Genomic DNA, 12,013 nt, shown 5'->3' on the forward strand with positions numbered 1-12,013 from the left:
TCGCTTGCAGATTTGTTAGATGTAAGGTATTAGGAGGGGGTGCAGGTATCAAAGTCGCATGTTTTAGTAACAACTGACATAATTGGTCCAGTCTGTTAAGCACTGTTTTCTTGTTGCCCCATGAGAAGTGCGCATGAGAAAGAGTAGTAACCTGATGAAAGCCTAAGATAGACCTGTGGCTTTAAGATACATTATACACCTCTGGGATGCCAATGGCCAGCTGTTTCTTGTCCTCTGAATGTTGCGATATGTCACAATATGCACTCGATCCATCACGTAGTACCCGACCCCATCCACATTGCTGGATGGTGATGCGTGCACTCGGCGGAACCCCCCATGAGGGTGCTCCCCAACAGAGTTTCTTGTTATGTCGAAACTGTTCTATGGGGTATGTCTTTGGTATATTTGGGATGCCAAAGTGGGTGGGGGGGTTGGGTCTGGGGGTTGTTTTGTAGCGTACAGAGATTGAAATGTATTGCCATTTTAGCGAGTGCTACTACTACTGACTGCGTCTTCATGCAAATCATGGTCAACTTCAGCAACGCCATTTCATGACACATGTGTAACCAACCTATATGTCTAAATCACACCAAAGACCATAGCTAGACTACAGAAAGCGCATCTTAATCTTTTAACGTGGAACATCAGGGGACTTAACAACCCGAAAAAGATACAACAGGTTTTTGCGTATCTGGATAGACTCCAAATTGATATTGTTCTGTTGCAAGAGTCTCATTTAGATCCAACACACAAATGTATGGTGGGGAACAGATGGGCGGAAACGGTAATAAGCTCAGCATACTCCACCTACTCTAGAAGTGTGCTCCTAATGGTGAAGAAGGGGACGGGATTTCACATAGATAACACAATCACTGATAATTTTTGTCGCTATACTGTCATAACTGGATGTATTAGAGGGCAGCGCATAGGTATAATAAATACATACGGGCGAAATGATGATGACCCTGAATTCTATAATTCGATTTGGCGCCTGATAAATAGTCTCCCTGAAATGGCGCTATTGTGGGGTGGAGATTTCAACCTTTCCTTAAATGAACACCTGGATAGATCAGACACATCCAGAGAACCGCATAAAAAGGCTGTACATGTGCTGCGCGATATTATGTCTGAATCTAAAATGGTGGATATCTGGAGGTCTCGCTACCCACAGCGTACAGAAGCCACACATGCTGCTATGATCCATAATAGTTGGTCTCGAATTGATTACTGGCTGGGAACAGAAGAGGTTGCATCATGGACACGAGCTATAAGGCACTTGCCCAGGACATTGTCCGACCACTGCCCCGTACTCCTGGTCATCACAATTCCACAGTACACGCCTCCACTATACGTGTGGCGTTTTAATGCCAGGGCGTTACTGGACTCTGTATACACAGACGCCATAAGCAAGGCCATAACTGATGATTTTGCGTTAAACAAACCCTCCACTAATGATCCCAGTTTGTTGTGGGAGGCCTTTAAGGCTACACTACGCGGGGTTTGTATTAGCACTAACGCGGGAATCTTAAAAGACATTCGAGCACAGCTGTCTAGGCGCGAAGACAGGTTAAAGGAGCTAGAGGGCGAATACGAACAAACATGTAACCCAGCACTGCTGTCTGACATTAGGAGGGTTATGACAGAATATCAACAGTTTGCAGACAATTAACTGAATTACATTTCTAAACGACAGAGGGCACGCACATCTGGAGAGGGGGGTCGGCCGGGGAGTGTTTTGGCGCTTAAAATATGCTCAGGACATGCCCCGCAAACGGTTATGGCCATAAAGGACGACAGGGGTACACTACATTATGACACACAGAGTATATTACGTGCCTTTATGAGTACATACGGGGCTCTGTATGCATCACGTGATAATGCCACATCACCGGAGATTCTGGCGTACCTAGAAGATGTATCAATCGCCTGGTTATCTGACACACACAGGGGGTACCTCTCTCAGCCAATTACAGTGGAAGAGGTCACGGAGGTGGTCAAAGCACTCCCAAATGGTAAGGCGCCAGGCCCGGACGGCTTTACCAGCGAATTTTACAAGGCATTTATTGACCAGTTGGCGCCTCACCTGGTAGAAATGTATGGGGACGCCCATGAGAAACAGATTTTACCTCCTACATTGAGGGAAGCCATGCTCATTGCCCTGCTGAAACCTGGTAAAGACCCTGAGCAATGTGAGTCATATAGGCCCCTGTCCTTGATAAATACTGACACTAAAATACTAGCAAAACTGATTGCTAAACGCCTTCAACCCTTAATGCCAAAAATCGTCCTACCCGATCAGTCGGGTTTTATCCCCGATCGAACAACTGCCCATAACAGCAGAACACTTTTTGCGGTATCGCACTATTTGGCCCCAGATATAAAAGCAGCTGCAATCCTTCTGGATGCAGCGAAGGCCTTCGATTCGATTGAATGGACCTATCTTAACACCATACTACGTAGAATGGGATTCCCCCTGATTTTTTTACAATGGATTAGCATCCTGTATGCAAAACCAATAGCGCGAATACGGGTCAATAAATATGTCTCGGACGCCATAACAATTGCAAGGGGTACACGGCAGGGATGCCGTCTATCCCCGTTGATTTTCGTAATAGCTTTAGAGCCACTTGCATGTATAATCCAGCAGCGCCACAAATATGCTGCTTTTAAATTTTCCGCAACAACCACACACTATTTCCCTCTATGCGGATGATATGGTTCTATATATACGAGACCCTGATACCAATCTCTCACCTATTCTGCGTGAATATATCAAATTTGGGCACCACTCGGGTCTACAAATCAACTGGGCCAAATCAACCATTATCCCGTTAACAGACAGCACGCGTCCTCACCCAACAGAATTTCCTTTGGAATGGCAGACAGACCCCGTTAGGTATCTTGGTATTTGGTTCCATTGAGATTCCGAACTGGTTATTCGTTCGAACTATGGGGTAGTAATCAGCAAGCTTGAGGAAAAGATCGGGCGCTAGATACAACTTCCTTTATCCCTTGCAGTTAGACTAGCCATTATTAAAATGGTTGTGCTGCCAAAACTTTTGTATTTATTTAACAACATTCCTGTCACTCAACCGACTGCTGTATTTCAACGCCTAAACACTATGATAACTCGACTAATATGGGCCGGTAAACAAGCTCGCATAGAACTGCGGGCCCTCACCTTGCCCTTCTCTAAAGGGGGTTTTAAGGTACCAGATCTTTTCCTATACTACCTGTGCGCCCCGGCGCAATATGCGCACTACTGGTACCACCATGTTCCATTCCTGGCCCACATCGCGATTGAGGATGGAGATGCATATCCAATACCTTTAGCTGCTATATTGCCACATCGGCGGGCTTCCATGCGCCCTCACCAAATTAACACTATAGAGACTACTAATGCTGCATGGCGGCAGATGGGAAAGTTGGCCCATAAACTACCTCTGTACGCACCAGGAATTCCATTGCAATACCATCCAAATCTGTCGGTTACTCAGGAAGCAGTAGGAACCGAATTGTTAAAGCGAGTAGGCATAGATAAAATGGGGGATTTATATATTAATGGCACGTTTGTGGAGCCTAAAGAGTTACAGTACGTACAACATCAGACATTGCTCTTCCAATTTACCTACCACAGATTACGGGGAGCTATTAAGAAACTATATACCACCTATCCTGCCGAACCGCCGCAGCTGAACACCCTGCAATTACTGATTACTACGCCGCATAATAAGCATATGGTGACACGATTGTACACACAGTTGCAGGGTGATATAGCTGCTAACACACACAAGGCATGGGAACGCTGGAACAGCGTGCTTGACACTCCCCTCACAGAGGACGACTGGGAGGCCTGTTGTGCTATAAGTGGTAGGCTCACCCCAAATGGAAATCTACGCCTGTTGCATTATAAATATCTACACCAAGCATATTATACTCCGGCCAGGTTACATAAATATGGGTTCCGTGCAGACGCACGATGTCAACAATGTGGTGGTGACAATGCTGACTTTATACATCTGGCCTGGCACTGTCCCTTACTTAGAATATATTGGATGGAGGTAGCAGAGCTACTGAGTAAAATGGTAGGAGTCTCCATAGATTGTACGATCCAAACATGTCTTCTGGGACTGCTTAAGAATGTACGGGCAATGAAGCGTAAATTTTGTATGATCTCTCTCCTGCTAGCTAAACGGAGAATTTCAATGCATTGGAATAGCAAGGCAACGCCAACAACCAAGCAATGGCTTAAGGATATGGCAACAACACCCTGAAAACATATGAGGAAGAACTGTCCACTGGCTCTAAACCTCGAGACTACTGGTTCTACCTGGTGAACTATCTTAAAGCTAGTCAGATTGAGTAGTTACACATGAATGTTTTAATATGTAATAATGTGACTGATGATGATATGAATGCTATGGGATGTATTGTCAGGCGTATTTCACTCTGTTGCACTCTGTATGGTACATGTGTTGTTTTTAGACACTGTATGTTGTTAACAAAAAAGTATAAATAAAAAAATTTAAAAATGGTGTATCATAAAAATCAGTCCAATCCTGAGAGTAAATAGTTTATGCACTATAACAAAAAAATACCTAGTTTGTTCTGGATTGCACTTCAGATTCCCTACAGACATGTTCCTGCAACAACTCGGCCTGCAGTGAAATACTACGTTGGGGCCCCGTCAAGTGAAGGATGGGTTCACAGGCAAAGCCTTATTGTAAAGGAACATAAGTGACTTGGGGCCATATGTATCACAATGTTCTTTTGCGATTCTCAAATAGCGATTTTTTGGGATTCGCTATTTGAGAATCGCAAAATGCTATGTACTTAGGATTTGCAAATAATTTTGCGACTCCTACATATTCCTTAATTGCGAATTGCAAATTGCAATTCGCAATTAAGGAATACCTCCCCATTCTTTCCTATGGGCCTAGAGGCCCATAGGAATGAATGGAAAGACATTCCCAATTTGCGATTCTCAATTAGAGAATCTCAAATTGAGAATGCAATTTCAAGGGTGCCATGGTGTCAAAAGGACACCCTGTTGCACCCCTGAATTGTGCATATGTGCACATGTGGCACACATACATGTCCTATGCTTCTTACATTGCATTTAAGGAATAGCAATTTGAGATTCCTTAAATGCAATCGCAAAATAAGGAATCACAAATTTAGCGATTCCTTATTTTGTAAGGCAGGTTTTCTTTAATACATACCACTGAGCCAAATTGCGATCGCAAACGCAGAAATTCTGCAAATTTCGGCGTTTGAGATCGCAAATTGGAATGATACACATGGCCCTTGGTTAAATAAGCTACCTAGCCAGAAAAACATGTAGTAGTAGCACTGAAGGTGAAGGAGGAAAAGAAAGTTACTCAGAGGTTCAAACTCTGGCACTGAAAGGACCTGCAGCATGATCACAAAAAATGAGGATGCCAAGAGATAAAGTGCTTATATGCATTCCAATTAAGCAGCATAAATATATGCTGAACGCTAAGAAAAGCAAGGGAGACACCAAGAAAATAAAACAGTGGGGAAGGAAATAAGTTAAACTGCTGAAAGTGATGTACTCATTTCCAATCTACTACATTGTATCTAAGATACTTGTACTGATGCTTCTGAAACATCTTGGTATTCACTCATCCACAACCCTACATCTAACTGCTCACCAGTCCATCTGCTCACAAATCCACTCAGACAGTACATCCAGAGTTGGATACAATCCAGCAGATAAGACTACCAAATGTATGTTATACATGACCTTTATAATACACAGCACTCCAGGTGAAGTATTGAGAACAAGACAAAATAAACTATTGCTGATTTCCAGAAATTAATACAACACTGTAATACAGATACAACATCTATAACCTAAGTGGACACAAAAAGACATAAAATGCCTCAATTTTTTTTTTGCCCTACTCCAGATAATACTTCTAGAATTGGACTAAAGACTCCCGATGAAGCATCAAAACCGAAGAACACTCTGGATGATGATCTTTGTAGAACTACATACAAAACCCCACAGAAGGCTTTTAGAACTGGAAACAATGCAACATAAGTGACCTTCAAACTGGACACATTACTCTAGCTGATGCATCCAGAATTCTATAAAATACTCTACAGGTTGACTACAGAACTGAAACAGCATTCCAGATGCGGCCTCATGAACTGAACACTGTACTCCACATGTGGCCTCTAAACATATTAGCAGTACTCCAGGGGCCGTACTACATAAGATGCCCCGGGGGCGCAACTGGCGTTTGAGCCAGCTTTGCGTTTTCCCGGGGCTCTTTGGTATTATAGAAGGTGAGGCAGATGCTGGTGCATCCCCTTCTATAATACCGATAGCGCTGGCGCACTTAATGCACCAGCGCTACCTTCAAAGGGTGTTCCCTCATTTGCATAGGGGCGTGCCCTATGAAAGTTAGGGAATTCCTTTGATTCTGCGCCCAGGCCATATTACAGACAATGACGCAGAATCAAAGAAGCCCCAAGGCTTCAAAGAAGCCCCCTGAAGCCTGACAGTTTCAGGGGGAGCACTGTCAGTGCGCCCCCTGAAAGCATCCCTCTGCATGGGGTACAGGGGGTCCCATGGACCCCCCCCACATTCTCTTGCAGGCTGGTGCAGTCATCTGAATAACGCCTGGAACTAAATACACCTATTACGCCCAGCGAGATACGGGGCGCAATTAGGTCACTGGCTTACGGGAAAGCCCTGGGACCAGACGGTATTCAGCCTGAGTTCTACAAGGCTTACCAAGATGTTTTAGCTCTGGAACTACAGAAGGTATTTAATGAGGCAGTACAGCTATCAATCACATTTGCCAAACTCCATTACTGAAGCTACGTTGGGTAAAATACCAAAACCGGACAGAGACCCAATCCATCTCGGAGCTTATCGTCCACTGGCATTACTCAATGTGGATTACAAAATACTAGCTAGTATACTTGCGGGACGCCTGGCTCCTTTGGTACCCGACTTGATACATTCCGACCAAAATGGGTTTGTTCCAAATCAGTCAACATTCTTTAATTTACGCAGGCTGTTCAGGGTCAAGAGGTATGCTCCCCAAATCTGGCCTGATTTGAGCTGCTTGGTGCTTGACCTTGAGAAAGACTTTGATATGATAGAGTGGTCCTTTCTGTTCAATATATTGCCTCGATGCAGCTTGAGTTCTAGTTTCATTTCATTGATTAAACTACTGTATGACATCCCAACTGTGTGAATCAGAAACGGTCAGCTGATATCGCAGTCTGAAAGGGTGGGAAGGGGCACTAGACAAGGATGCCCCCGGTCCCCTCTCCTCTTCTCATTAGCCATCGAGCCATTGGCCATGACCATGAGATCATCCGCCAATGAATTGGGTATTACAATGGGAGAGAATATACATGATATCTCTCTATACGCAGATGACCTGCTCCTTTATGTGCGAGACATTGGAAACATACCAGAGGTCATATCTAGTATATTCACTTTATTTGCGAGTCTGTCGGGCTGTGGGTTAATTGGGGGAAATCATGTCTTTTCCCTTTCACTGCCTACATGCCCAATTCGATGCTAAGAGTCAACGGCGCCCTGGTTGAATGGCAACCAAACAAGTTCCGCTACCTAGGCATTAGGATATACTACGAAGACAAGGACTTACTGGGTGGCAACCTCACTAGGGCAGTTACCTTAATATCAGCACAGATGACTTTCTGGAAGACACTTGCCCTATCTGTGGCAGGTAGAGTATCGCTTATTAAGATGGTGGTTCTCCCGAGACTCCTTTATTATATCAACATTTTGCTGTTATATCTACCACCATTCTATTTTAGGCCACTTGAGCGTAGATGTCACGTGAGCTAATTTGGAATAAGTCAAGGCACAGAGCGGCGCTAGCGAAGTTGTACTTACCTAATGATCAGGGAGGCTTAACAGTGCCCAATCTAGAACATTTTAGTACCTGGCTGCACAGTTACAGTGGTACTTCGATGGATGGCGGGTTTGAATCTATCGGATACAGCCGGGACTGACGCCCCATACACATTACAAACTATACTCTCAATATTCCACCATTGTAGTGGCAGACCGGCCCCTTGCCACTATTGTTACAGGTGGTGATTAGCTGCTTCTGCAGATCTCTATATCTCACAAAAGACATCACCCCATACGCACCTGGGAATGTCCAGAGGAAAAGGGATAACGACAGTAACAGATCTGGCTGTGTGCCATGCAGCTGGCATATATACGATTGGTGACCTCTATCACGATGATACACTTATACCCTATAATGAATTGACACAAGAAGAGGGGTGCCTGTGGGTCAGTTTCTCACACATGCTTCATGGATAGGCACACTACGTAACTGGTGGGGGGATATATCACAGGAAGTACAGATACATTTAGTACTCCGATATATTCATGTAATGGGGAATGGCCGGCATCTAGTTCGCTAGTTTGCAGATGCACTGCACATGCATACAGCGCTGGACTTGGCACCACTGTGTCGAAAGTGGGAAGCGGACCTCGGATGCCCATGAACGACTAAGGAATATAGCAACGCATTAGCAGGACCCAGGCACATTCCCTGCAATGTCAGATCAGACTGATCCAATTATATACTGTACACAGAGCATACATGACCCCGGAGAAATGTAATCATTACTTCCAGAGAGACAACATGGGTTGCTCCAGGTGATCTCAGCCTGATGCGGGCATAGTACATATGCTATGGTCATGCCCAATGCTGGGACACTATTGGGAGGGAGTGACTCACCAGCTCTCTGAATGCATAAACAGACACATACCAAACACATGGGAGACAGGTATATTGGGGATGTACGCGAGAGACCGGAAACACAGAGCCACAAACATATTCCAGATTCCTGGACTTGAGCCTCAATGTAGCTAAGCGACTTATCACAAAGCGCTTTAAGTCCAAAGACCCACCAGCTTTGATAGCATGGAATCGCTCTTTATCCAACTAAGGCACAGCTGAGGGGAGTTTTCTCCGTAGAAAAGACACACTAGGACTACGTAAGTTCCCTATAGCTGAAAATTGGAATGCGATTCTTAATTCCTTTCAAGAAATTGCATGGCCAGATTCGTAATAAGGTCAACCTTTAGAGGGGGACCAGGCGTAGAACTAGGAATAGAGAATTCAGACATAAATTAGTGGGAAAATCTATATAATGCGCCTTACCCAGTAAACTATGACATGGAAGGGGTGAAGTGTATAGAAACGCCAACTATACAAATTGACACATGTTTATATAAGAAGACTAGGGGACACCCCCACATTTCTATGTGTGAATAACAAAGGAACCTTAGAGTTGCATGACAAAATAATCTTTTCTCTTCCCCTTCCACACTTATTTATTTATTTATTTATTTATTTATTTATTTATGTATTTATTTATTTTATTGAGTTTTTCTAAGTATTACAATACAGTAATAACAAACATTACCAGCATGTAAATTATTGCATATTAAGTGTTACAGTGTGTAGCTTAACACATTGTGCATCACAACATCCAAATCATATAACCATGCCGTTAAAGCAATTCACAGGTGCGGTCTATACATCAATTGTTAGCAAATCAGGGTGTTCATTCAAATAGACAGTGAGAGGTTCCCAGGAGTTAGAGGGCTTTGAAGAGGTGGGTAGTTCCTCTGCATACATTAAAAATTTATCTCTACAGTATACAAAGTCCATTATCCATTGTTTCAGAGCAGATGGTTTTTTACTGTCCCAATGCATTTCCACTGTGCACTTCGCCAGAAGCAGTGCTATGGCCGCAAATGTTTTCTTTACAGATTTTAATGGTAACACATGACTAAACAGGCACAACTGCGGCATACACGTTAGTTCACAGTTCAAAATATTGCTCAACATGAGCCACCACCTGTGTCCAAAATGTTTGCACCTGTGCACAACCCCAGGCGAGAAGAGCGAAGTCAGCCTGGTCCTGACTACATCGTTTACAATTCGCATTTTCTCGCAAGCCGTATGTGTACAATTTTAATGGGGTGTGGTAGGCTTGATGTAGATACTTGTAATGGATAAGCCTTAAATTCCCGTTAGGAGTGAGTAGCTCTGTTAGTGCACAACATGCTTGCCAGTCATCTTCGCTAAGTGGGGTATCTAGCAGTACGTTCCATTTTTCGCTAGCTTTCGCTGTGCCATCCCTAATCTCAGATTGCATAGCCCTGTAAAGTTTAGCCACCATATGATGAATATTTGGACTGGTTATGAGCAATTGTAGCGAGTTAAGTGCAGGTGGTTCAGTGGGATATGAAGGATACAATTTCTTTATTGCTTCCCGTAATCTATGGAAGGTGAATTTAAATAACATGGATTGGTTATTGACATATGTCAAATCTTCAGGGGTAATAAATGTTCCATTGATATAGAGGTCTCCAATTAGGGTAATGCCCACTTGTTCCAGTAGATCCATGCTACCTCTGTCTTGAGTGGCTGATAAAGAGGGGTGTTGTGCTAGGTGCATATTCGGGGCATAGAGAGGAAGCTTGTTTGCCATTCGGCCAAGTTTCAGCCATGCGTCAGAAGTGGTGCGAATTGTGTTGATCTCCTGCTTGGTCAGGTGAGGTCTGTTATGTGTCAGGACATTGGTTAGGTTAATAGGGTTAGCATCGCCATCTTCCACTGCTATGTGTGGCATATACCGAATTGGGTGATACCAATAGTGGGTGTATTGTGCTTGAGCACATAAATAGTATACAGTAAAGTTAGTGTGTGTAAGCTTATCCTCGCTTGTTTGCCTGCCCATATTAATTTAGTAATAAGTGTCCGCAGTCTGTTGAATATTGGGGTGGGGGGGTTATCGGAATGTTTGTAAATAGATACAATACTTTGGGGAGGATTACCATTTTTATCAGGGATATTCGGTCCGCTAATGAGAGAGGGAGTGTGATCCATCTGTTTATCTGTGTTTCAATTCTATCAACGGCAGTACCATAGTTTGTTCTCAGCACTATTTCTGGGTCACAATGAATCCAGATGCCCAGATATTTAATGGGATCTGCCTGCCACACTAGTGGAAACTCCAGCTGGTGTGGATAAGTAGATTCTGTTAGTGGCAGTATGGCAGATTTATCCCAGTTGATATGTAGGTCGGAATGTCTACCGAATTTAATGTATTCTCTAAGGATAGGGGCCAGATTTGTGTTTGGGTCCCGAACATAAAGCACCATATCGTCCACGTACATTGAGATACCAATGGGGCGAAGACGGAATCTCAGTGCAGTGTGCGCGTGACATTGTCGTATTTTACAGGCCAAGGGTTCTATCGCAATGGAGAATAATAACGGTGAGAGCGGGCAGCCCTGCTTCGTGCCTCTCTGGATGTTAAGTACTTCCGAGACATGACCATTCACTTTTACACGCCCAGTCAGTTTAGTATAGAACAATTTGATCCAATTCAGTAGCATAGGTGGTAACCCCATCCTTTGTAAAATTGTAAACAGATACGACCATTAAATCGAATCAAAAGCTTTAGCTGCATCTAGCAGGACAGCCGCTGCTTCCATCTCTGGATTCAGTTAGTGCAGAAGTGCAAATATGGTGCATGAATTATGTGAGGTCGAGCGACTGGGTATAAAACCAGATTGATCTGGTAGGATCATGACCTGCATCAAGGGCTGTAATCTTGGTGGCAATAATCCTGGCCAGTATTCTAGTATCGGTGTTTATTAGGAAGAGTGGTCTGTATGATTCCCCTCAATCCGGCTGTTTATCCAGTTTTAATAAGGCCACTATCAGCGCCTCTCGTAGTGTTGGGGGAAGAATCTGATTGTTATAGGCTTCGTCGTAAAACTCCACAATATGGGGGATGAGCAGTTCTGCATAGTCTTTGTAGAATTCCCCTGTGAAGCCTTCCGGCCCTGGGGTTTTGCCATTAGGGAGGGATTTAATGGCGGTTTGTACTTCCTCTAGTGTGATGGGTTGTGCCAGTATTTCACGTTGACCATCAGTGAGCCAGACTAGTGCTATGTCCTCCA

The 12,013-nt window shown here is 43.9% G+C and overlaps 1 long non-coding RNA gene across 1 annotated transcript in view; it reads left to right on the forward strand.

Moving 5' to 3' along the window:
* The window catches only part of LOC146823023 (uncharacterized), a 144,182-nt gene extending 137,978 nt beyond the window's left edge, over positions 1–6,204 (forward strand). The window contains exon 3 of the long non-coding RNA XR_014961872.1: positions 5,934–6,204. This is a non-coding gene — a long non-coding RNA (uncharacterized LOC146823023). The remainder of the gene's footprint in view (positions 1–5,933) is intronic.
* The last annotated feature ends 5,809 nt before the right edge of the window (positions 6,205–12,013 follow it).

Source organism: Triturus cristatus, chromosome 5_2 (genome assembly GCF_964204655.1).
Source record: "Triturus cristatus chromosome 5_2, aTriCri1.1, whole genome shotgun sequence".
Classification (NCBI taxonomy): domain Eukaryota; kingdom Metazoa; phylum Chordata; class Amphibia; order Caudata; family Salamandridae; genus Triturus; species Triturus cristatus.